Source organism: Mustela erminea, chromosome X (genome assembly GCF_009829155.1).
Source record: "Mustela erminea isolate mMusErm1 chromosome X, mMusErm1.Pri, whole genome shotgun sequence".
Taxonomy (NCBI): domain Eukaryota; kingdom Metazoa; phylum Chordata; class Mammalia; order Carnivora; family Mustelidae; genus Mustela; species Mustela erminea.
In genome coordinates, this window is record NC_045635.1 from 126,496,264 (window position 1) to 126,519,105 (window position 22,842).

Sequence of the window (22,842 nt, forward strand, 5' to 3'; positions counted from 1 at the left end):
TTTTGTTGAAGATTATTTGACCATAGAGTTGAGGGTCCATATCTAGGCTCTCTACTCTGCTCCACTGGTCTATGTGTCTGTTTTTATGCCAGTACCATGCTGTCTTGGTGATCACAGCTTTGTAGTAAAGCTTGAAATCAGGTAACATGATGCTGCCAGTTTTGTTTTTCTTTTTCAACATTTCCTTAGCGATTTGGGGTCTCTTCTGATTCCATACAAATTTTAGGATTATTTACTCCAGCTCTTTGAAAAATACCGGTGGAATTTTTATCAGAATGGCATTAAAAGTGTAGATTGCTCTAGGCAGTATAGATGTTTTAACAATGTTTATTCTTCTGATCCAAGAGCATGGAATGGTCTTCCATCTTTTTGTGTCTTCTTCAATTTCTTTCATGAGTGTTCTGTAGTTCCTCGAGTACAGATCCTTTACCTCTTTGGTTAGGTTTATTCCCAGGTATCTTATGGTTCTTGGTGCTATAGTAAATGGAATCGATTCTCTAATTTCCCTTTCTGTATTTTCATTGTTAGTGTATAAGAAAACAACTGATTTCTGTACATTGACTTTGTATCCTGCCACGTTACTGAATTGCTGTATGATTTCTAATAGTTTGGGGGTGGAGTCTTTTGGGTTTTCCATATAAAGAATCATGTCATCTGCAAAGAGAGAGAGTTTGACTTCTTCCTTGACAATTTGGATACCTTTTATTTCTCTTTGTTGTCTGATTGCTGTTGCTAGGACTTCTAATACTATGTTGAACAAGAGTGGTGAGAGTGGGCATCTTTGTTGTGTTCCTGATATCAAAGGGAAGGCTGCAAGCTTCATCAAGATCAAAAGCTTCTGCACAGCAAAGGAAACAGTCAACAAAACAAAGAGGCAACCCACGGAATGGGAGAAGATATTTGCAAATGACAGTACAGACAAAAGGCTGATATCCAGGATCTATGAAGAACTCCTCAAACTCAACACACACAAACAGACAATCATATCAAAAAATGAGCAGAAGATGTGAACAGACACTTCTCCAATGAAGACATACAAATGGCTATCAGACACATGAAAAAATGTTCATCATCACTAGCCATCAGGGAGATTCAAATTCAAACCACATTGAGATACCACCTTACACCAGTTAGAATGGCCAAAATTAGCAAGACAGGAAACAACATGTGTTAGAGAGGATGTGGAGAAAGGGGAACCTTCTTCCACTGTTGGTGGGAATGCAAGTTGGTGCAACCTCTTTGGAGAACAGTGTGGAGATTCCTCAAGAAATTAAAAATAGAGCTACTCTATGACCCGGCAATTGCACTACTGGGTATTGACCCCAAAGATACAGATGTAGTGAAAAGAAGGACCATCTGTACCCCAATGTTTATAGCAACAATGGCCACGGTCGCCAAACTGTGGAAAGAGCCAAGATGCCCTTCAATGGACGAATGGATAGGGAAGATGTGGTCCATATACACTATGGAGTATTATGCCTCCATCAGAAGGATGAATACCCAACTTTTGTAGCAACATGGACGGGACTGGAAGAGATTATGCTGAGTGAAATAAGTCAAGCAGAGAGAGTCAATTATCATATGGTTTCACTTATTTGTGGAGCATAACATATAATGTGGAAGACAAGGGGAGATGGAGAGAAGAAGGGAGTTGAGGGAAATTGGAAGGGGAGGTGAACCATGAGATACTATGGACTCTGAAAAACAACCTAAGGGTTTTGAAGGGGCGGTGCGGGGGGGAGGTTGGGGGAACCAGGTGGTGGGTATTAGGGAGGGCATGGATTGTATGGAGCACTGGGCGTGGTGCAAAAACAATGAATACTGTTATGCTGAAAAGAAATAGAAAATTTAAAAAAAAAGAAATATCCATCATTTTGTGAAAGTGTGGTGATTAAGTAGATGGTAACTAGACTTCCTTATTTGGTAAAAAGTTGCAATCACATCACTTCCTCCCCTGCTGGCTTATTATGGTCAGTTGGCACCTTTGGAGTATAGCAGATGCCCCTTAGAAAGTACATTGGCAACAGCAGAACGAAGAATGGAAGAGAAGAGCGGACAGTTTAGATAAAGAAGGAAGGTAGGGAAATCAAATTAGAACAACAATCGGGTTGACAGGAAAAAGCTTGGTGCTCTCCTGGCACTTGCCTCCATAATGCATACAGATAAAGAGGGTACACAGAGCTAGAAAAGTCAGAGATAACCCAGCACAAAAAAAAGGGGCTCATTTAAAATGGAAGGAATTCATCTGGGTATCAAAATGAATGTCAGGCTGGAGAAGCAATTTGCAGAATGGTGACATGAATACCTCTGTGTTCCCACTTCCCAATGAAACACCCATAAGTGGTGAATGTTACTGAAGAACACAACTATTTAAAGTCTCTAGAAATTCAGAAAGTATTCAGCAAATGGGGAAACATTTATTTTTAAAAATCTACTATGGGGCACCTGGGTGGCTCAGTGGGTTAAGCCTTCAGCTCAGGTCATGATCTCTGGGTCTTGGGATCGAGCCCCGCATCAGGCTCTCTGCTTAGTGGGGATCCTGCTTACCCCTCTCTCTCTGTCTGCCTCTCGCCTACTTGTGATCTCTCTCTCTCTGTCAAATAAATAAATAAAATCGTTTTTTTAAAAAAGGAAGTTTTTTAAAAAATCTACTAAATTGCAGTAGGAACAATGACTCACTCCCTTACCCACCCCTAAGCTCAGTATGTTGGAAGTTCAACTCCATTCAGCTGCAGCTCAGGACCACTTAGGACTAAGGGATCCCTATAATCCCAGATACAGGCTAGGGTTGATTTCTCCCCAGCAGAAACAAGTTGCCAGTATTACAGCTCCGTGTTGCAGAGATTTGGAGCTCAGAGAAGAGAGAGGAGAGGAGGAGAAAACTGTTCAAACAAGCTGGCTTTTTAAAAAGATCAATAAAATTCACAAATTTTTGGATAGGTAGACCAAGAAAAATGTGAGGAGACTCAAATTACTAAAATCAGGAATGAAAGATGGAACATCACTACTGCTCTGACAGTAATGTAAAGGATTATAAAGGACTAGTATGAACAACAGTATACCAACAAATTAGATAACCAAGAAGAAATGGAACAATTTCTGCAAGGACACGAAATTCTGACACTGATTTAAGAAGAAATCTAAAGAGACCTTTAAAAAGTTCAAATAACCTGCCAATGAATAAACCAGACCCACATGGCTTCATGGCTGAATTCTACAAAATAGTTAAAGAATTAACACCAATCTTTCTCAAACTTTCAAAAATAAAAGAGGAAGGAACATTTCCCAATGCATTCTATGAAGCCAGTGTTATATAAAAACTAGACAAATACCTTATAAGAAAACTACAGACCAATATTCTTTATGAATATTGATGCATAAAACCTCAACAAAATGATTACAAACTGACTCCAACAATGTATAAAAAAGATTATGTACCATAGCCAAATGGGATTTCACCCAGGAATGCAATGTTGATGTATGTATGTGAGTGTGTGTGTGTCGGGGGGGTATTTTCTATATTATCCTAATTTTCTCTGTAGAGTACTTTCCCTCCTATTATATTTAATTAAATATCATGAAACATTGTGATTAAAAGCGCTGCAAAATCACAACACACATGAGACCAAATTCTGCTTCTAGTTGTCTATTTTTATAAATAAAGTTTTAGAGACAAATGGAACATAATGTAGGGGAGGAAACCTTTCCCCATCTTCCCTTCCAGGTTCTTTGGATGATCTAATAATTAAATTGACATAAGAAAGATTAACAGGAGAAAAACAGATTTAATTTTTCCATACAGGATCTCATAAAAATATGAGATTCAAAGAAGTGACCAAAGCAGGCAGCTTTTATACCTTTTACACAGAGAAACAATGCATTTGCAATGCATTGACTAGACAAAGAAGTTTGTTCATATAGGTTTCTCAGCCTTAAATTCCCTATCTCTGGTGATAAGGATGCCTCTCTTCCTCCTGGTACAGGGAGTATACCTCTCACATGGGAGATTTATTTCCTGTTTTCAGGGAGACAAAGGAGGATCAGAGTGTCCTATTTGTACTCACTGTTTCTTAAGTAACCTTAATTCAAAAGAATTAATATGCTGAAGTCGTGTATTTTGAAGTAGCATATTCTGCCCCCACCCAATGGCTACACTCATTATTTACATGTGGTTAAGAGAGAGAGAGAGACTATTAGTGGCCCACAAAAGCCTGAAATATTTACTGTCTGGCCCTCTACAAAGAGTATTATCTGGATATGTTCTAGATCTGAAAATTAAATTTCTGAGTTTAATAACCTGCCCAACATCATACCACTATGAATGTGATAGAGTTGAAATTTGGGTGCAAGTCACCATGGGCCCCAAAATCTTACTTTTTCAATTTTCAGGTAGATGCAATTATTTTTTAATTAAAATGTAAAACATGTCATATTTTATTTTTCAGTGAGTATATACACAGTTTCCCACGTATACAGAGGAGAGAATACTTTTTGTACCATACCTGATTTGTTGAGTTAAAGATTTCTTGCTTCTATATAATGTATGATTTTTTAAAACTTTTTAATAGTTCTTAAAATTTGAGTATAGTTGACACAGAATGTGATACTAGTTTCAGGTGTAAAGCATAGTGACTCAACTTCTCTATACAATATAATACACAGTTTTTAAATGTGCTCAAGTATAACATGCTCAGAGAAAAGTGCACAAACTATAAGGTACACCTTAAAAAGGGATCAGAAAGTAAACAATCATGTGTATCCATTCCAGATAACTTGCTATATGAAATCTCTGGTTAATAGTAATAAAATCACTTGACTTTCTATATTAAAACACAGTGACACTAATGGGCCAAATTTGTAAAGATTTAAAAAAAATGTGGGGATTTTTAATATTTGAAAAAAGAACCTGCAGTGAGAAGAATGCTAGGCTGTGACTTGGGAGACTTAAAGCTTAGTCTCAGCTGTGCTGGTTCCCTGTTCCCTGTCTCTTTGCCTCTGAAGTCCCCTGCTATACAAGGAATTAAAACAAGATGCTCACCAAGACACCTCCAAACTCTGACTGTTTGGAATTCTAGAAGTACGTTCATATATATTGAGTTAACTGATATCAGAAAGTCCAGAACTAACAAATTAAAAAAAAAAAAACCAAAAACCTCAATTGTAAGTCAAATGGCACCTTTCAAAGTTATTAAAATTCTATTCAAATGAACTGGCCAGAGAAAAATTTAACTGAACAATGTAGTCATTTTGAAAAACAAGTTTTTGGCCATCTTTAGTTAAACAATTTGGCAATGTGTATCAAGGGCCATAAGACTTTTCTTGATCTTAAGAATTAATCCAATTTCTTTGACTGTACTCTAAGGAAATATCTTTATGCACCCCATTTCTTTGACATTATTCTAAAGTGATCCTCTTATGCACAAAGACAATTATCACATTGTAATAGGGAAAAGTAGAAATGACCTAAATGTCCAATGGTATCTAAAACAATAAGGTTATTTTCTTACTGAAATATAGTTGACACAGTGTTACATTAGTCTCAGGTGCACAACATATGATTGCAGAAGTCTGTACAATATGAGGGGTATGTTTAAATAAATTATGATATCTCTATAGACTATGTTATCATGCAGAAATTAAAATCAGGTTGTATAATTTTATTTAATAACATGAAGAAACCTATTATAATGTTAATTTCTAAAACTAGAGTGTAAAATTAAGTACACAATATGGTCTTAATTATGTAAAAGAAAATATAAATGAAAGGAAGCGTACAGAGTCAGTATCATGATTGCTTCTGCCTGATGAGATTATGTGTTTTTAAGCTTGTTCTTCAAGCTTTTTATTTTTTTACAAAGACTCACATTGCTTTTATAATCATAAAAGGAGACAAAGATGATGTATGTTCAATTGTTCCAAAATGATTAAAGTAAAGTACTTGACAAATAATGAAAAGGGCTATGTTTTCTTCCTGATGCATTATTTATAGGGAAAACAATTCCTATTAGTCCCTGTTTTCAAAAAGCACAATGTATACTCTTCACAGTTGCCAATACAATGCCGGGGTAATGTTGGTAAAAAGCACAGATGATAACCCCAGAGATCTGTCTGTTGATTAAGCGACCCTTCGAAATTAGTACACGAAAAGGTCACTTACTCTCCAACAAAAATAACGTTTTTGTCCATGTCCTCTAATTTCACACAATGAGGGTGTAATTTAAATATATATATATATATATATATTTGAAGTTTCAATTTAGTTTGAAGAGGTATTATGTAAATATTTTGAATATTCAATTTAAAGTTCAACATAATAGACTGGCACCTATTGAACAACCATGCTGTTCCACAAGGGGACAAAGGCAACTTTCACAAGTTTTAATTGGCAGGGACCTTTTTGCACAGAAAGGTTAGCCTCATTTGAATACTGTTTGTATTTATGTGGTCCTAGCTGCCTTAATAACTCACGAATCAGCTGATGGATCATCTGTCCCTATTTGATAGATACATCTCTCAGATGCAGATCAATCTATTTTGAAATGAACAAAGGGGCAAAGGTTTTTTTTGGAGATGTTCCACAGGAGATGAGCATGGAAATGAATGCTCAGAGGGCCTTTCACACACCAAGGCGCTGCTGACTCATTGAGCTGTGTGGATGGATGGGGATACATTCAGCCTTGCCTGTTCTCCTCTCAACTTGTTTTTGTGATCAAGGAGATACACTTCCAAAATGGTAAGTCGACAGTGTCTGGATAGGAATAATTAGCAGGGAAATAGTACACACATTCTCCATCCTGTACCTCATTCTCTGAAGGTATCAACTAAGCATCAAATTTGATCTGGCCCTGTTCTCAGCCCATCCATACACTTAGATGTTCTTTTAGTATCTCTCTGCTCTTAACTCCCTGCATCATCACCTCCCTCTGTGTTCTATTTCAAACTTATCACCCACTGTGTGCCATCTTCCTTTCTTGATTCCCAGAACTGGACAGACCCTGGCCCGTCTCTGGTTTGATTCTGCTTTCACTCTTTGGAAGCCGATGCTGATTTACCTATGACCCTGACCACCACGCCTTTCCCCCTCATTCTACACAGGGGTCCTGTGTAGGTGCTCCCTGCAGAGCTGGCTTCAAACATCTGCTGAAATTAGCCTTTCACATTTCACCACTGACCATAGCTAAGACTAGTTCAAATAAACAAATAATTAGAGTTGAAAAGAGATATGTGATGTCCAACAACAAACCAACATGCAACATTATCCAGAAGGGCCATCTAAATTGGAGCTTATTTTATCACATCAGTAAGGAAGTATACAATCTGAAAACATTCAAAGGGAATCATTTTCCACTCTTTGGCCTGACACCAAACACTATCCAGTCCCCCAGTCCAACGTTGCACATTAGCCCATTTTCAAGTATTAGGTGTGAGTAAGTAGTGAATTCATGTAGGAGCAAGCAAAACTCGGGGTCCTATAAGTTGGAGCTGATTGCACTCTGTGGAATGTAAAGCCATGAGGTTTTAGGAAATCAGCCCCAAAAGAAGACCTGAACACTTTCGTTAAAGCACTGTTTTTAAGGGTCCTGTTGTTTGTGTGCACTGGACAGCTTACGGGTTTTGAGAGGCTTGTTAATTCTGAATGTTCTCTCCCTGTTTCTCTCTCTCTCTCTCTCATAGACTATTAGTGATTATTTTAGCGGTGGGATCCCGAAGTGCTGAAACAACCTACCCAAGAGCTTCCAGCCTTCATCAGGTAACTGTGGGGCTGGGGAATCAGCTTTAGCAAGTTCATTAACTATTTTCAACTAGCCGCACAAATCCTAGAAGCTAATTGCTCATTTGCCAAGCAGGGTGGGCCTTGTTCTCCAATTCTTGGTGTCAAGAACACTGAAACTTGTTTGCATTTTCCAGCCAGAAGCGATTTCACTTAATGCTTTCAATATGGAAGCACTCTGGTTAAAGGCACTGAGCAGAATTTAAAGGAATTGTTGCATCTTCAGAATTAAACTATAAACAATTTTAAGAATTTGTAAATCCTTCTTCCTGATCCTGAAGTCTTTCCCTGGGGCTGATGTTAGGCAGCGCTTGGTCATTTTCCTTCAAGGGAGGGAGAAATACTAAATTAAGTGCCCCAGGAGATTTCTTTGGCATGATCAGCCAAGAGTTTTCTCCATAGTCAAACATTACAAATTACAAAATTACAAAATTACATTACAAAATTTTAATTCACCATAAATCAAAACAAGAAAAACTGAAATTTCATAATTGGTAGATTTCAAGATGATGCTTACTAATGTGTGGGTGTGCATGCATTTGAGGGGCTGAGTAGGAAAGAGACAACTACGGAGGGCTCAGTCTTAAAAGTAAATTTGAAACTATTCATTTCCAAGTGAGTGGCATCCTTGTTTGTACGTCACCCCTATCTCTATCTTGGTACAGGGCCCTGGTAACTGTTTTTGCACCTTCATGTGTGTTGCTGGTGAATGTAGAAATAAGGAAAGTGATTGTATTCTAAAATATTCCTTAGGGTCAACTTTTAAATGTTTCAGGGCAACTCTCCCAGTATCTGCTAGGATTTTTGAGACTTGAAGGCGTTTTTAAATGACTGATGACAGCTTTTCCAAAATTTTAAGGGGTTAATATGTGCATGAGTTTATCTGCAGATTATACTGCAGGGTTATCAAGCAATCAATCCACATTTAGTTTCTGTGTTCTTACAGCATGTGGTGTTCTCAACAGTAAAAAAGCATTGAAAGTATAGGCCTGGTCGTCATTTCTTGCAAAATTACCCTCTGGCTAGAGAAGTAAGTCTTACAGAATGTTTATAATCATAAACAGAAAATCCAACACAAAAACATATATATGACAGAAGAAGATTGATATTAAAAGTAGTTAGAGAAGAGCAAAAATCAATGCCAAACAAAATGGATTGGATTGGTTAATTAAGGAGGCAAAACAATTTAAGAATACAAAAAGAACATAGTTATATCATCAAGCATCTGGAAAAATGATGCTCCCTTCAATTTCAAAATAGTTTCTTTTGACTAGAAGCTGGAAAACAAGAGGAGGCAGTTGTGGTGAAGACTGATGGATTTCATTTGATTAAAATGTAAATACCAACATCTCCAATCTAAATGCCATTGTATCTAAAGTAGCAATTCTAATGTTAACAAGCTATGTATTTCTCTGAGGAAATAGCTCTGAAATGTACTTGCTAAAATATTTCTGATGAAATGTTCCTGAAAAAAATAATGTTGGTTTGTATATAGTAGTCAATATGTTCTTACAGAATCAAACTGAGTTGAGAATTAAAGCCAGTAGCTGAATTTGTATGATTACGAATAAATCAGTGGAGAAGAAAGGGACTCAGCTTCATAAATACTCAGTAAATAATATGAGTGTGAATTCATGAAAAGGGTGTAGTTTTTCTTTTGAGTTGATAATAGATACAGATAATGTATACGTATATATTGTCTTTAAATTTGGACTCTTACCTGGCAGGTAAACTGTGCCCCGAATATATGGTTTGCCTAAAACAGCAGGATTTAAAAGAATCATCTGTATGCTAGTCTTTTTTTTTTTTTAGATTTTTATTTATTTATTTGACAGACAGATCACAAGTAGGCAGAGAGGAAGGCAGAGAGAGAGAGGATTGGAAGCAGGCTCCGCACTGAGCAGAGAGCCCGATGCAGGGCTCCATCCCAGGACCCTGAGACCATGACAGGCGCCGAAGGCAGAAACTTTAACCCACTGAGCCACCCAGGTGCTAGTCTTAAAAGTCAAACATTGACAGATATATTTGGTTCAGTTTCTTTTTTTAAAACTTTATTTTTCTTTTTAAAAAAGATTTTATTTATTTATTTGACAGAGAGAGAGAGATCACAAGTAGGCAGAGGCAGTCAGGGGGAGAAAGGGAAACAGGCTTCCCGCTGAGTGAGGAGCCTGCCATGGGGCTGGATCCTAGGACCCTGAGATCATGACCCGGGCCAAACGCAGACACTTAACCATCTGAGCCACCCAGGAGCCCCTTGGTTCAGTTTCTTTCAAAATATTTGAAACTGCATAGTTGAATTAATGCTGATTACAGAGTTTATTGACCAGAAACAGTAGTCACTGTAACAAATAAAATTGCCAAATATATGTCTTGCCTCAAACCAAGATTTTAACTCTTGTTCCTCTTATGTCAAAGTAGAAAATCCATTATGAGAAATGAAACAAACTTTTAAATTGGTTTTACAAGCTTTCTGAAAACACCCTGAGCATAATATTGAATGAAGCAGTCTTTTTACTTTGCCTATTTATTAAAATCTTTTAACTTTACCTATTTATTTTGCAATATTCACTTTACTGTGCTTCATTCATTCCTGGAATCTTTCATCTAGTGTGTAAACTTATAATGAGTAGCTTTATGCCTAGATTTGTTTTCCTTTTGGGGATTATAATTAGGATGGAGTTGACTGTATCTAAGTCTGTGCTCGCACATGCCACCATTTTGTTGTCCAAGGATTCCGTGACTTGCTAGCAGAATGAGTCATCCGGTGGTTAGCTACAACACACAGAAATGAGATATCTCATTTCCCCCAACACTTCTTACTTGGGGCTTCAAAAATCCTTACTGGAGTTAGAGGTTTTTTTTGTTTTTGTTTTTGTTTTTCTAACTCTGTTTCCTAACTTAATTTTTGTTTTGATCTCTTTTCATTTGTGCCCTCAGGATATATAGAACCATTGGGTATGCATTCATTGACTTCACAGTGGGTTTTTTTTTTCTGTTTTTAACTTTTTGTGAATGTTTTCACATCTTCTCCCATTGGATTTTGTCAATCTTACAAAATCTGTTAACTGTGTCAATAAACACAGTCCTAAACTCCATCTCATCTACTCTCGATGGAACATTAATTTGTGTTCTAATTAGATTTTATTCCACATAGTATTCTTCTGCATGTTTTACGAAATCATATTATAACCTTTCACTTAGATGTACTCTTCTTTTAAATTTAGAAAATTTTTTTAAATTAATGAAGATGGAAACTATTTTGAATATAAAACAAGTCCAAAAGTTGTTAAACCTACAATTAGGTAATTGTGAGGACAATTAGCTACCAGCTGTTCGTTCTAAAGTAGCAAGAGTTTGCCTGTGTCACTAATTATTTATACATAAAATTTTGCACTTTTGCATTTTGGCCATTAATTAAATCATGCAGTTAAATTATGCATGATAATTGGGCATGAAAGAACAAAATGCAAATTGAGAAAACTTAGTAAAAGTAGACCCCATGATGAATATATTTTCTAGCCACATAGGAAGATGAATTTATTGAGTAGTCATCTGAAGGGCCTTCTAACAGAACTAACTTTGCAGTTTAGATGAGAGATTTGCTGAGAACTCTTTCACCCTACAGTATATACTCTGGCTTCCCCAGGAATTTCTGGAGGTCCCAGGACAGATTTGGGGTTCTCTGGATACTCATCTGTTTCTTTCTGGCTGCTGAAAACTCTCCCTTTATGCTTTGAATTAGAGCCATCTCTGGGAAATGACGTGTCACCCTCTTTCCTGATCTAGTTATAGGTGCCAAGCACTGTTCCAGGCACTAGAGCTACAGCAGTGCACAAAACAATGTCCCTGCCTTCATGGAACTGACCTTCTAGAGGGAGGAGGTAGAAAAAGTACATGAATAAATGCATGCGGTTTTAGATGATGATTGAGTAGAGAGAATGGAATAGACTGAGAAATGAGGCCTACTTTAGTGTTTGTTGGGAAAATCTCTTTGAGGAAGTGATATTTGATCAGAGAACCAAAGGAAGGGAGGTAGTGGGTCTTGCAGATTTGAGGGAGGAGTTTTCTAAATGTAAAAAGCAAAGGGTAAAGCTCTCAGAATGAAAACACATTTGATTCATTGACCAACAAGGATATATTGTGGTCAGAGCAGAGAGGGTAGAGGGGAGTGGGATGAGTCCAGAGGCCAGTATGGAGCAGATCATGGAGGGTCTTGTAGGTTACAATAGGAACTTACTTCGGATTTTACTTTGAAATTACTGGAAGGTCAAGGGAGAGTTTTGAACTAAACAAACAAATCACCAAATTGAGAAATTTTTATAGGACCAGACACTTGACCCCACCTAGCTACAAGGGAGGTTTGGTTCCAAAGTTCTGGTGACAGGGAAGGAACATGTTTAACATGTCTTATCCTCTGGATTAGTTATCAATTGCTTACTGTGATATTACAAATTACTCTAAAACTTAATGGCTTAACACATATTTATTACCTCATAATTTCCATGGATCAGGTGTTTAGGCATGGCTTAAATGCATTCTCTTCTATAGACTCCCTAACAAGGCTATTTCAGTCAAGGTATTGGCTGGGGCTATAGTCTCATTGGAAGGCTCAGCTGAGGAAGGATAATCTTTCAAGATCACTCACATGGTAGGTAGCAAAATTCCATGCCTTGCAGAATGTTGGAGTGAAGCCCGAGTTCTGAATGACCTATTGACTGGAGGCATCTCTTGGTTCCTTGTTCTGTGTACTCTCCATAGAGCATCTCACAACATGGCAGCAAATGAGAGGCAAGAATTAGTATCTAATGAGAAAGAAAAATAAAGACAGAAAATAGAGAGACAAAGAGAGAGAGAGAGAGATTGAGAGAAAGAGTTAGCAAGATGAAATTCACAAGTCAGTCTTCTCCAGTGTAATCATGGAACTGTCATTCCTACAACTTTTGCCATATTCTGTTGGATAGAAGGAAGTTTCTAGGCCCAGCCTGTGCTCAAAAGGGAGAAGATTACACAAAATCATGAATACCAGGAGACGGGGATCACTGAAATTCTTGTCAGAAGTTGTCTACCATTTCTTCTATCTGCAGAAGGCTCTGACTTGTCTATAGCATCTGCAGTTGTGGTTCAGACCAAGGGCAAACCCAGGCCCAGCTTGTGCTTGGGAGCTAAGGACCCGAGATAAGCATGGTCTGGAGCAAGTCAAAGGAGAAGATAATGTGTTCAAAAGATCTACAATGTCCAGGGAGTTAGTAGTCAGAGAAAAGGAGGCATATACCACTGGAGCAAATGACTGAATTAATTACCTTCTTCTCCGCACATTCTCATCATAAGTCCATGCAAAGCCCTGCTTACCTTTTAATTTATCTATTTCATGTATTCATGCATCCATTCATTCTTTCGTTTATAAATAACAGATTTATCATAATATTTGCCCACCCACTTAAAGCACATAATTCAATGGTTTTAATATATCCACAGAGGTGCTTAACAGTCACTAAAATCTAAGTTTAGAACATTTTCATTACCCAAAAAAGAAATCCCTGACCTATTATCAGTCAAGTATTTTCTCCCCCTACCCCTAGTACCTATCAGTCATTAATTTACTTTCTTTCTCTGTGGCTTGTCTATTCTAGATATTCATATAAATGAAATCATACAATATTTGTCCTTTTGTATCTGGCTTATTTCACTTAGCATAATGCTTTCAAAATTCATCCATATGGTAGCATAAATCAGTAGTTCATTTTTATGGCTGAACAATATTACATCATATAGATATACCATATTTTGTTTATCTATTCATGAGTTGATGGGCATTTAGATTGTTTCCACCTTTATATCATGAAATTCTAGAACCTAGGTGAGGTTTGGTGGGCTGAGGTCCCGAGCCGATGACCAAGAAAGAGTTCTTGAGACATCTTTGGTGCAAAATGGTGGTTTATTAAAGCACGGGGACAGGACCCGTGGGCAGGAAGAGCTGCTGCCCTGGGTTATGAGGGATGGCAGGTTATGTACCCTGCGGCTGGGGGAAGATGAGGGGAAGGGAGATTTCAGTGGAGTTTTCATATGCTAAAGAGGGCCTACAAGGTGCCAGGATGTCCCAGGCCTACCAGAGGCCTTGCCCTTGCGGCTGGATCAATGTTGTCTTTAGACCAGCCATTAACATTAAGATAGTTGGGAGACTTTTTGGTGGGATGTCACAATCCTGCTATCAATCGTCTTTGTTAGTGAGATTTAGGACATTTGCAAGCCAAGGGAGACTCCTGTCTAGCAGGATTGTGAGCTCTGCAAGTTAACTATTTGCTTATTGTTCATGGCAGTCAGGGCTGCTACACATAGGACTGAGGGGGAGCGGATTGAGGGGGGCGTACAAGGCGCCAGCTTTTGCTTTGTCTTCAGCCAGCCTCGTGCTCCCTCATCATATCTATTATGAATAATGGTGCTATGAACATGTGTACAAGTTAAAAGTTCACATATTTACATACATAAATATATACATACAAACATATATATACAAAACCAAAATTGCTGGGCCATTGTGCATACTTTATTTAACTGAGTATTGCTGGACTGTTCTCCAAATGGCTGGCCTTTACTATGTTCCCAAAGCAAGGCATGAAGATTCTTATAATACCTCAGTTCTGTCAACACTTAGTAATCTATAGCTATCCAATATTTTCCAAGCCAACAGATGTAGGGTGATATCACATAGATGTTTTAATTTGCATTAATTAATGAGCTGGAACATTTTATGCACTTGTTTTTTGGGTTTCCTCTTTTATAAATATTTTGTTCCTTTAACCTTTTCCCATTTTCTATTAAGCTTCCTATCTTTTTGGTGATGCATTTAAAACATTAGTTTTTGTTGGCATTAGATACTACAATTTTTTTTCTCCCCTCTTACCATCTGTCTTTAATTTTATTCATGGTGTCCTTCATTAAACAGAAATCTTTAATTGGAATTTAATCAAATTTATTAATTTTCACCTCACATCTTTGGGTTCAGAAAAAAAACAAAAATTTTCTTATTTAAGGAATTTTTCCCTACTCCAAGATGAAAAAATAGTTTTGCAATTTCCTTTACAATGTTATTTTCTTCCTTTCATAATTATTCTTGAAATCATTGGGAGTATACCTTCATACAGGTTGTTAGATGGGAAACTAGTTTGATTTTTTTCTCCCATAATGAAACCATTCTCCCAACACCATCCACCAAATAACCTATCCTTTCCTGTAATCTGTGGCACCACTTTTATCATAGCTTATGATCTCATATATACCTGGGTCTCCTTCTGAACTCTCATTCAATATGTATACATATTTTGCTCAATATTTTGTTCAATAGTCTGCTTAAATTTAATAGTATTTCTAACATGACTTGAGCTTGGCTGTGTGCATTCACCTTGGTCATTTTCCTCAGTGCTAGGAAAGTAGTAACCTTCCTTAAAACCAAACCAAACTAAATCAAATCAAAACAAAACAAAACAAAACCAAGCTTGAAAAACAATCTGAGCAGGGGCTCACCTACTGGATTTTGTACAGGGAGCACTTTTGTTGATAATTAGCTACGTTGTGAAGGACATGGACTTCAGTGTTCCCTAAGTGCCAAGGGCTACTTCCAAGTTGAAGGCTCAGTTCAGTTTCCAATAGCCTTCTCACTTTTCTTCATTCTAGAGGGTTTGTGGCAATTCCTTGCCCCATGGGACAAGAAACTTGTGCCATAAACTGTTATAAATCAAGAGCTTTGATGCACTTGTAACAAATCCAGTAGGAAACAGATTTTCTCAGATAGCTTAATTAAATGATGCTTCTTTTTAATTTACCCTAGTATACTGTTAGCTGTCCACGGAGATTTCTATTATCCACCATCAGTAGTGAGAATAAGATAGGACTTACTCAAAAGACATGTGATGGGAATATATAATTACCTTCAGGTTGTATGCAAATACAGTATCGGCATTTTTTCATATTATAATTATTTCTTTGTATCCTTTAGTTAGCTTCTGACTAGTTAGTTAGTTATTATGACTAGTTATCCATTGACTTTTACAGTAATTTCATGTCACATTTAAAATAATCATAAAGCTGCATACATATTTTGCTCAAATATTTGATTTCCAGCCATGAAGCCCACACTTGCTTTGAGCTAACTGTGGCACATGACTGTCTGCAACCACGGTACAACAAGCTGTTTGGGGCCAAGCAGGTCAGTTCATTACCTTTTTTTTTTTTTTTTTTTTAAAGATTTTATTTATTTATTTGACAGAGAGAGATCACAGGTAGGAAGAGAGGCAGGCAGAGAGAGAGAGGAGGAAGCAGGCTCCCTGCTGAGCAGAGAGCCCGATGCGGGACTCGATCCCAGGACCCTGAGATCATGACCTGAGCCGAAGGCAGCGGCTTAACCCACTGAGCCACCCAGGCGCCCCTCAGTTCATTACCTTTGCATGGTCTCTCATAATTATCAGTTTCCTCTCCTTTCTCTCCTTCCTCTCACTTTTATTTCTGCCATACATACCAGTTCTCACTCCTAGACTCTCATTTTCTCACTTCTGATTTTTTTAAAAGATTTATTTATTTATTTATTTGACAGACGGAGATCACAAGTAGGCAGAGAAGCAGGCAGAGAGAGAGAGGGAAGCAGGCTCCCTGCTGAGCAGAAAGCCCGATGTGGGACTCGATCCCAGGACCCTGGGATCATGACCTGAGCTGAAGGCTTAACCCACTGAGCCACCCAGGTGCCCCTCTCACTTCTGATTTTTAATTGATATATGTTATGGTCTAAAATTTACTCTTTAAGTAGAATACAATTCAGTGGTTTTTCAGTGTATTCACAAGATTGTGTGAACATCACCTTTATGTAATTCCAGAACATTTCATCACCCCCGAAAAGAAACTCTGTCCCCATTGGTAGGCACTGCCCCCATTCTCCCTCCCCTCAGTTCCTGGAACCACTAATCTGCTTTCTGTCTTTATGGATTTGCTTGTTCTGGACATTTCATTATAAATGGAATCTTTTTTATTATGATTAAACACATGTAACATAAAACTTTCTATCTTAAGCATTTTATTTTTATTTTTTTAAGATTTTATTTATTTATTTGAGAGAGAACATGCACACATTCACCCGCTTGGGGTAGGGAAAGAGAGAAAAGGAGCAGGGGGAAGGGCAGGAGCAGACTCCCTGTTGAGCAGGGAGACTGTAATGGGACTCAATCCTAGGACTCCAGGATCATGATCTGAGCCCAAGGCAGACCCTTAAATGACTAAGTCACCCAGGTGCCCTATCTTAACCATTTTAAAGTATACAGTTGAATAGTATTAAGTATATTCACACTGTTGTGCAACCAATCTCTAGAACTCTTTTCATCTTGCAAAACTGAAACTCTGTCCCCATAAATGACAACTTTCCATTTCCTCGGTCTTAGAACTCCTGGCAACAGGTCCACTATTCTAGTCTACATTTTGAATCTGACAACTCTAGGTATTCATTTAGGTGAAATCATACAGTATATGTTTTTTTGTGACCAGCTTATTTCTCTTAGAATAATGTTTACAAGCTTCACCCATGTTGTATCATCAGTCAGTATACCACTCTTTTTTATTCTTTTGAGATACTATTTTTATTTTATTTTACTTTATTTTATTTTTATTGTATTGTGTTAGTCACCATACAGTACATCGTTAGTCTTTGATGTAGTGTTCCAGGATACATTGTTTGCATATAACACCCAGTGCTCCATGCAGCACATGCCCTTCTTAGTACCCATCACCAGGCTCACCCATCTCCTACCCCCCTCCCATCTGAAACCCTCAGTTTGTTTTCTGGAGTCCACAGTCTCTCATGGTTTGTCTCCCTCTCTGACTTCACTCCCTTCACTTTACCTTTCCTTCTCCTAATGTCCTCCATGCTATTCCTTAAGTTCCACGTATGAGTGAAACCATATGATGATTGACTCTCTCTTCTTGACTTAGTTCACTCAGCATAATCTCCTCCAGTCCCGTCCATGTTGATGCAAAAGTTGGGTATGCATCCTTTCTGATGGCTGAGTAGTATCCCATTGTGTATAAGGACCACATCTTATTTACCCATTTGTCTGTTGAAGAACATCTTGGCTCCTTCCACATTTTGGCAATTGAGTCCACTCATTTTTACGGCTGAATAACACTCCACTGTACGGATAGACCCTATTTTGTTTATCTATTAATCAGCTGCTTGATATTTGGGGTATTTCCACTTTTTGGCTATTATGAATAATATTGTATGAGCATGCCTGTACAAATTTTGGTGTGAACATATATTTTCAATTTTTCTGTCATGCACCTAGTAGTGAAATTCCTGGGTCCTATGGTAACTCTATGTTTACCCTTTGATGAGATGCCAGACTGGTTTCTAATGTACTACTTTGCATTCTCACCAGCAGTATATGAGGGTTCCGATTTCTTCACACCCTCAACACTCCTTCTCATTATCTGTCATTCTGATAGCCATCCTAGTGGGTTATAGCAAGAATTCCCAATCCACTGCCCACAATCATAATGTCTGATCTGAGCCAGGGTAGCAGGAGAAGTCCAGTGATTGGTTGAGTGGATTGATCATTTTTTTAAACAAGAACTATTCATTTTCCATTTTTTTAACAAAAATTCATTCTTAACCCTTGCTTTTGAGCTGATTAAAAAAATAGATGACTAGACTGTTTGAATAAACAATGTATGGTGGGATAGGCAGAGCCAGCCCACTCTGAGTTTGAATCCCAGTTCTGTCTCCCTAGACAAGTTATTTCTTTCCTGGGTCTGTTTCTCTCTTCTGTAAAATGAGGTACAATAACAAATGGATGAAGTGTATGTAAGAGAATCTATATACTTCCAGTACAGAAGAGGTATACAATAAATCTTCCATTTATTTGTTCTTTGATTCTTACCAACCTTTTTATTAAAATCAATTTTTACTAAAATTTCCTTTGATTTCAGCCCTCAGGTATTCCTTGAGGTATTCTGGTTTTTCAAGACATATAACACAGAGAAAGTGGAAAATACTCAGGTGGCTTTTCTGGGGAGAAGAGCATTTGGTTGTTTTTTTTAAAGGAGGGATATTAAAGCCCTACACACTTCAGTATGTTTGAAGCTTCAGTCTGAATCAAGCTGTGTACCTTAAGCTGTTATGGTTGTCATGGTAAGTGGTGTTTGCTTTCCATAGCAACTGAAGCTACAAATAATTATACAAATGCTGAAAAGAATGGCCAGAGAAAAACAACAAAAAAATGTCTTGATCACAGTCTTTAGGGGAAGATGTTTTCTCCTATAAAAGGATTTTAAGGTTCTGTGCAGTGGGGGCCAAGGGTGGGCGGCCCAAAATGTACCATAGTGGTGTATTGATTATTTTGAATTGAAGCTACTTGGGAAGCAACCAGTGCACAGACACTCAAGACCTCCTCTGTCCCCCTGAAGGCAGGAAACAAATCTCCTACATGAAAAATACCCTCCCTATACTAAGAAGTAAAAAGACATCCTTCTGTCTAGACATAGGGACTTTTTGTGGAGGCAAAATACATGAGGGCATGATAAAATGGGAGTAGCCATTCCTTCTCATCTGGGCACGACTGATCTTTAGCTCTGAATCTGAACCTGAATTCTGGACAATCCTTCCCAAAGGATTCAGTAGGCTTAAGTGTCCTCAATTAGAAAATGAGGGCTTTGGGCCAAATCATCAATAAGAACCCACTTGACTATGGCAGCATCACTAAGGCAGAGCCCCTAGGAAGTTCTATACTTCCACCCCACTCCCATCCTTGTAAGATACACTCAGGGGTTCACTCACAGTCTGTAGGTTGGAAGGCATATGTAATTTAAATGTTCCAAACTTACTCTTGTTAAGAGTACAGGAAGAATCCATGGGCATTTAGGCCCCCTGGGAACATATGTTAACCATTTGTCTTTCTTTTTAGTTAGTGATCTCCCAGAAAAAAATTTATTTTTTTTTCTGGGTTTCAATGCCAGAACATGTCTCTTCCATAGTTTGTCACAGAAAAAAAAATTATCTTTTTTTCTGGGTTTCAATACCAGAACATGTCTCTTCCATAGTTTGTCATATTAAAATATTTACTAAAAGCTATAGCAAAGTTCTAACTGTTGTGCGGCAAGAAGAGACAAGCAGCTATTATGATTGAGAGGCTGTTAGAGGCGGATGAGAATGGGACAGGGTTTTCCGCAACAGCTGGAAGTGCTTGTGGCACAAAGCAGACAGTACTCCCACCAGGGGAGTGATGTGACATGAACTTTTTCAAAGGCCATGCTGGCTGCTGGGTAGAGGCCAATTTGGAGGGGACAGAGTGATAGTAGGAAGGACTCCAGTCAGGGGTGCAAGCCAGAGCTGATGGGGATATGGACTAAAAGTGTGGAACCTTGCAGAATCCACTGATTGCTTTTTTTAAAAATTCAAGATGGAATGAAATAGCACTCCTTAAATTCCTTTCATGTATTTTTTTTATATATTTTTAAAGATTTTTATTTATTTATCAGAGAGAGAGAGGGGGAGAGAGCGAGCACAGGCAGACAGAATGGCAGGCAGAGGCAGAGGGAGAAGCAGGCTCCCTGCTGAGCAAGGAGCCCGATGTGGGACTCGATCCCAGGACGCTGGGATCATGACCTGAGCCGAAGGCAGCTGCTTAACCCACTGAGCCACCCAGGCGTCCCCCTTTCATGTATTTATCATTGGATTTTCCTATAAGTAAAACAAATCATACTTCACTGTATTAGTATTATAGCAGGAAAAATGAGGGACTTTTAATGGAAACTCAACTCACATACTGATTCCTGTATTCCAGATGTACTAGAAATACTACCACATTTTAACAAAATGGCATCTGAATGACCTGGAGATGAACAAGGGTTTGAGTGCTCTGCTCTTATAAGCCAGGAGTGAAGCAAACAACTGGCAGTTTGTTACAGCACTTTTTTGTTTGTTTGTTTGTTTGTTTTTGTCTTCCAGGGAATTCTTTTGGAGATTTCCACGGAATTTGGGGGCTTGCCGTGGAGGTTCCTCATGGCTGGCTTTTCTTTGCAGAGGAATGCCTAGTCTTTGATGTTGGCATGTCCCTTGTGAGAAAGACCAGAGGTAAAGTGGTACCTCCAAGCAAGACCAGAAGAATGTCAGGTGGAAGTCCCCCAAATATTGCATGTTGTGTTCAGAGGAGATGGGCATCTGGAAACCTTGCCTGCCTTTAGTGAGTATTTTATTGTGCTTTCTGATCGTAATTACAGCTCCACTGACCAGGGCCTTGTTCTTGCTGGGCTCTATGCCAGGCACTTTGCATGCATCATCCCATCGAATCCTCCCTACCTTACTATTTATTATTGGGTCCATTGGTGAGAGGACACTGTGGCTTCAGGGAAGTTAATGACATTCTCTAAGACTGGCCAGGATGTATACTTAAGCCCAAACTCTTCCGGTTATTCTGCTGCTGCTAATATCTCTGCTTCTGGGGGCGGGTCATGGTTTGTTTCTGAGGAAACTTGGTTGGTCATTACCAGGATTAACGCTTCTAATGATCCCTCTCTTTTGAATATTGTCTTTGACAACTCAGGAGTAATTGTATAATTAAAGTTAATTAATGCAGATGATATGCTCTACAAATGACAAACATTACATACCTACATGCTATCCTTCCCTCTTTGCATGTCAACTGGCACTAAAAAAATTGATTTGTTTTAGGATAAGAAGAACATGAGAGTTGTGGATAATGGCACCTGGCTTTCCTCCCCTCACACAACACTGTGCTTCAGGATTTATGGAAGGGTTATGTAAATGCATGCCTCACTAAAGAACTTTTTGCTCTATCTTTTCCTGGTTATTTCGGATGTCATGCCATGCTAAAGCTTTTAAACTTATTAATTAGAGTTTGTGGTGCCTGAAGACTGTGCCACAGCTACAAATCTGAATGGTCTATTTAAAATGCACTTTGGGGGGTGCCTGGGTGGCTCAGTGGATTAAGCCGCTGCCTTCGGCTCAGGTCATGATCTCAGGGTCCTGGGATCGTGTCCCACATCGGGCTCTCTGCTTGGCGGGGAGCCTGCTTCTCTTCCTCTCTCTCTCTGCCTGCCTCTCTGTCTACTTGTGATCTCTCTCTGTCAAATAAATAAATAAAAATCTTTTAAAAAAATAAAATAAATAAATAAAATAAAATGCACTTTGGGAAGAGTCATGGTGTTTTAAAATGAGTCCTTCCTGAAACTGAGTTTAGGAGCTTCTTTCTAAACTCTGTAAGAGTTTAGGATTTCAACTTGTTTTTAATGGAAGCATAGTTGACATGCAATGTGATATTAGTTTTGGGAGGACTAGAATTTTAAGTTTAATTTTAGAATGAGGAAAAGAATATATCCACAGACATTCCCTCCTTGCCTCATGGTGATGCACACCCAAGCTTTATTGTGATATGATTGACAAATTTAAAAAAATACATATTTGAGGATTACAACATGCTGTTTTGATGTATTTTTACATCATAAGTATATATATATATATATTTTGCGCAATGACTGAGTGATCCAGTTTTGATACCAGAAAGACTGTGCTGTAGATAGAAAGTTCTGGAGCCTTTTCTGTGGCACATCTGTGTTTGCGGGACAAGGGTTGTCACTGTTATGAATAAAGTTTAATATTAATGATGTTGTTAAATTAGTATTTACTTTGTTCACCCCGTACTGTATGCTGGGTGAGAATTAAAGGTGTTTTTCCATCTTTCAACTCATTGGAGGTCTTTTCAACTTGTCTTTTTAACAAAACTGGCCAGCTTGAGAAAATAACATGTCTTGTTAAATCTAGACCTCAGTCAGGATTACTCAAGTCTGGAGTGAGAGGCTGAGCAAAGTGGTGGAATTGTCTTCTCTCAGTCTTTAGAAACAGCCCTGAGAAGTCCAATCATGTAGTGCGGGGCAACCCCACAACGCTCTAGTGGATGTCTCCGCAGGAAAGGGTTGGCAAGAAGGGCAGATTGGGAAGGGGAAAGAAAGCTGTCTCGAGTTTGGGATCGTCATGCTTAATAAGATGACAAGTCAAGGGGAACAACTACAGTTGTCCT

General features: G+C 38.3%; 1 protein-coding gene across 1 annotated transcript in view; it reads left to right on the forward strand.

Moving 5' to 3' along the window:
• PASD1 (PAS domain containing repressor 1) overlaps positions 1–22,842 on the forward strand; it is a 122,834-nt gene that overhangs the window by 11,632 nt on the left and 88,360 nt on the right. Inside the window, exons 2-5 of the mRNA XM_032331048.1 lie at positions 6,505–6,733; positions 7,675–7,750; positions 15,890–15,974; positions 20,754–20,988. The gene's annotated coding sequence lies outside the window, so the exon portion shown is untranslated. The remainder of the gene's footprint in view (positions 1–6,504; positions 6,734–7,674; positions 7,751–15,889; positions 15,975–20,753; positions 20,989–22,842) is intronic.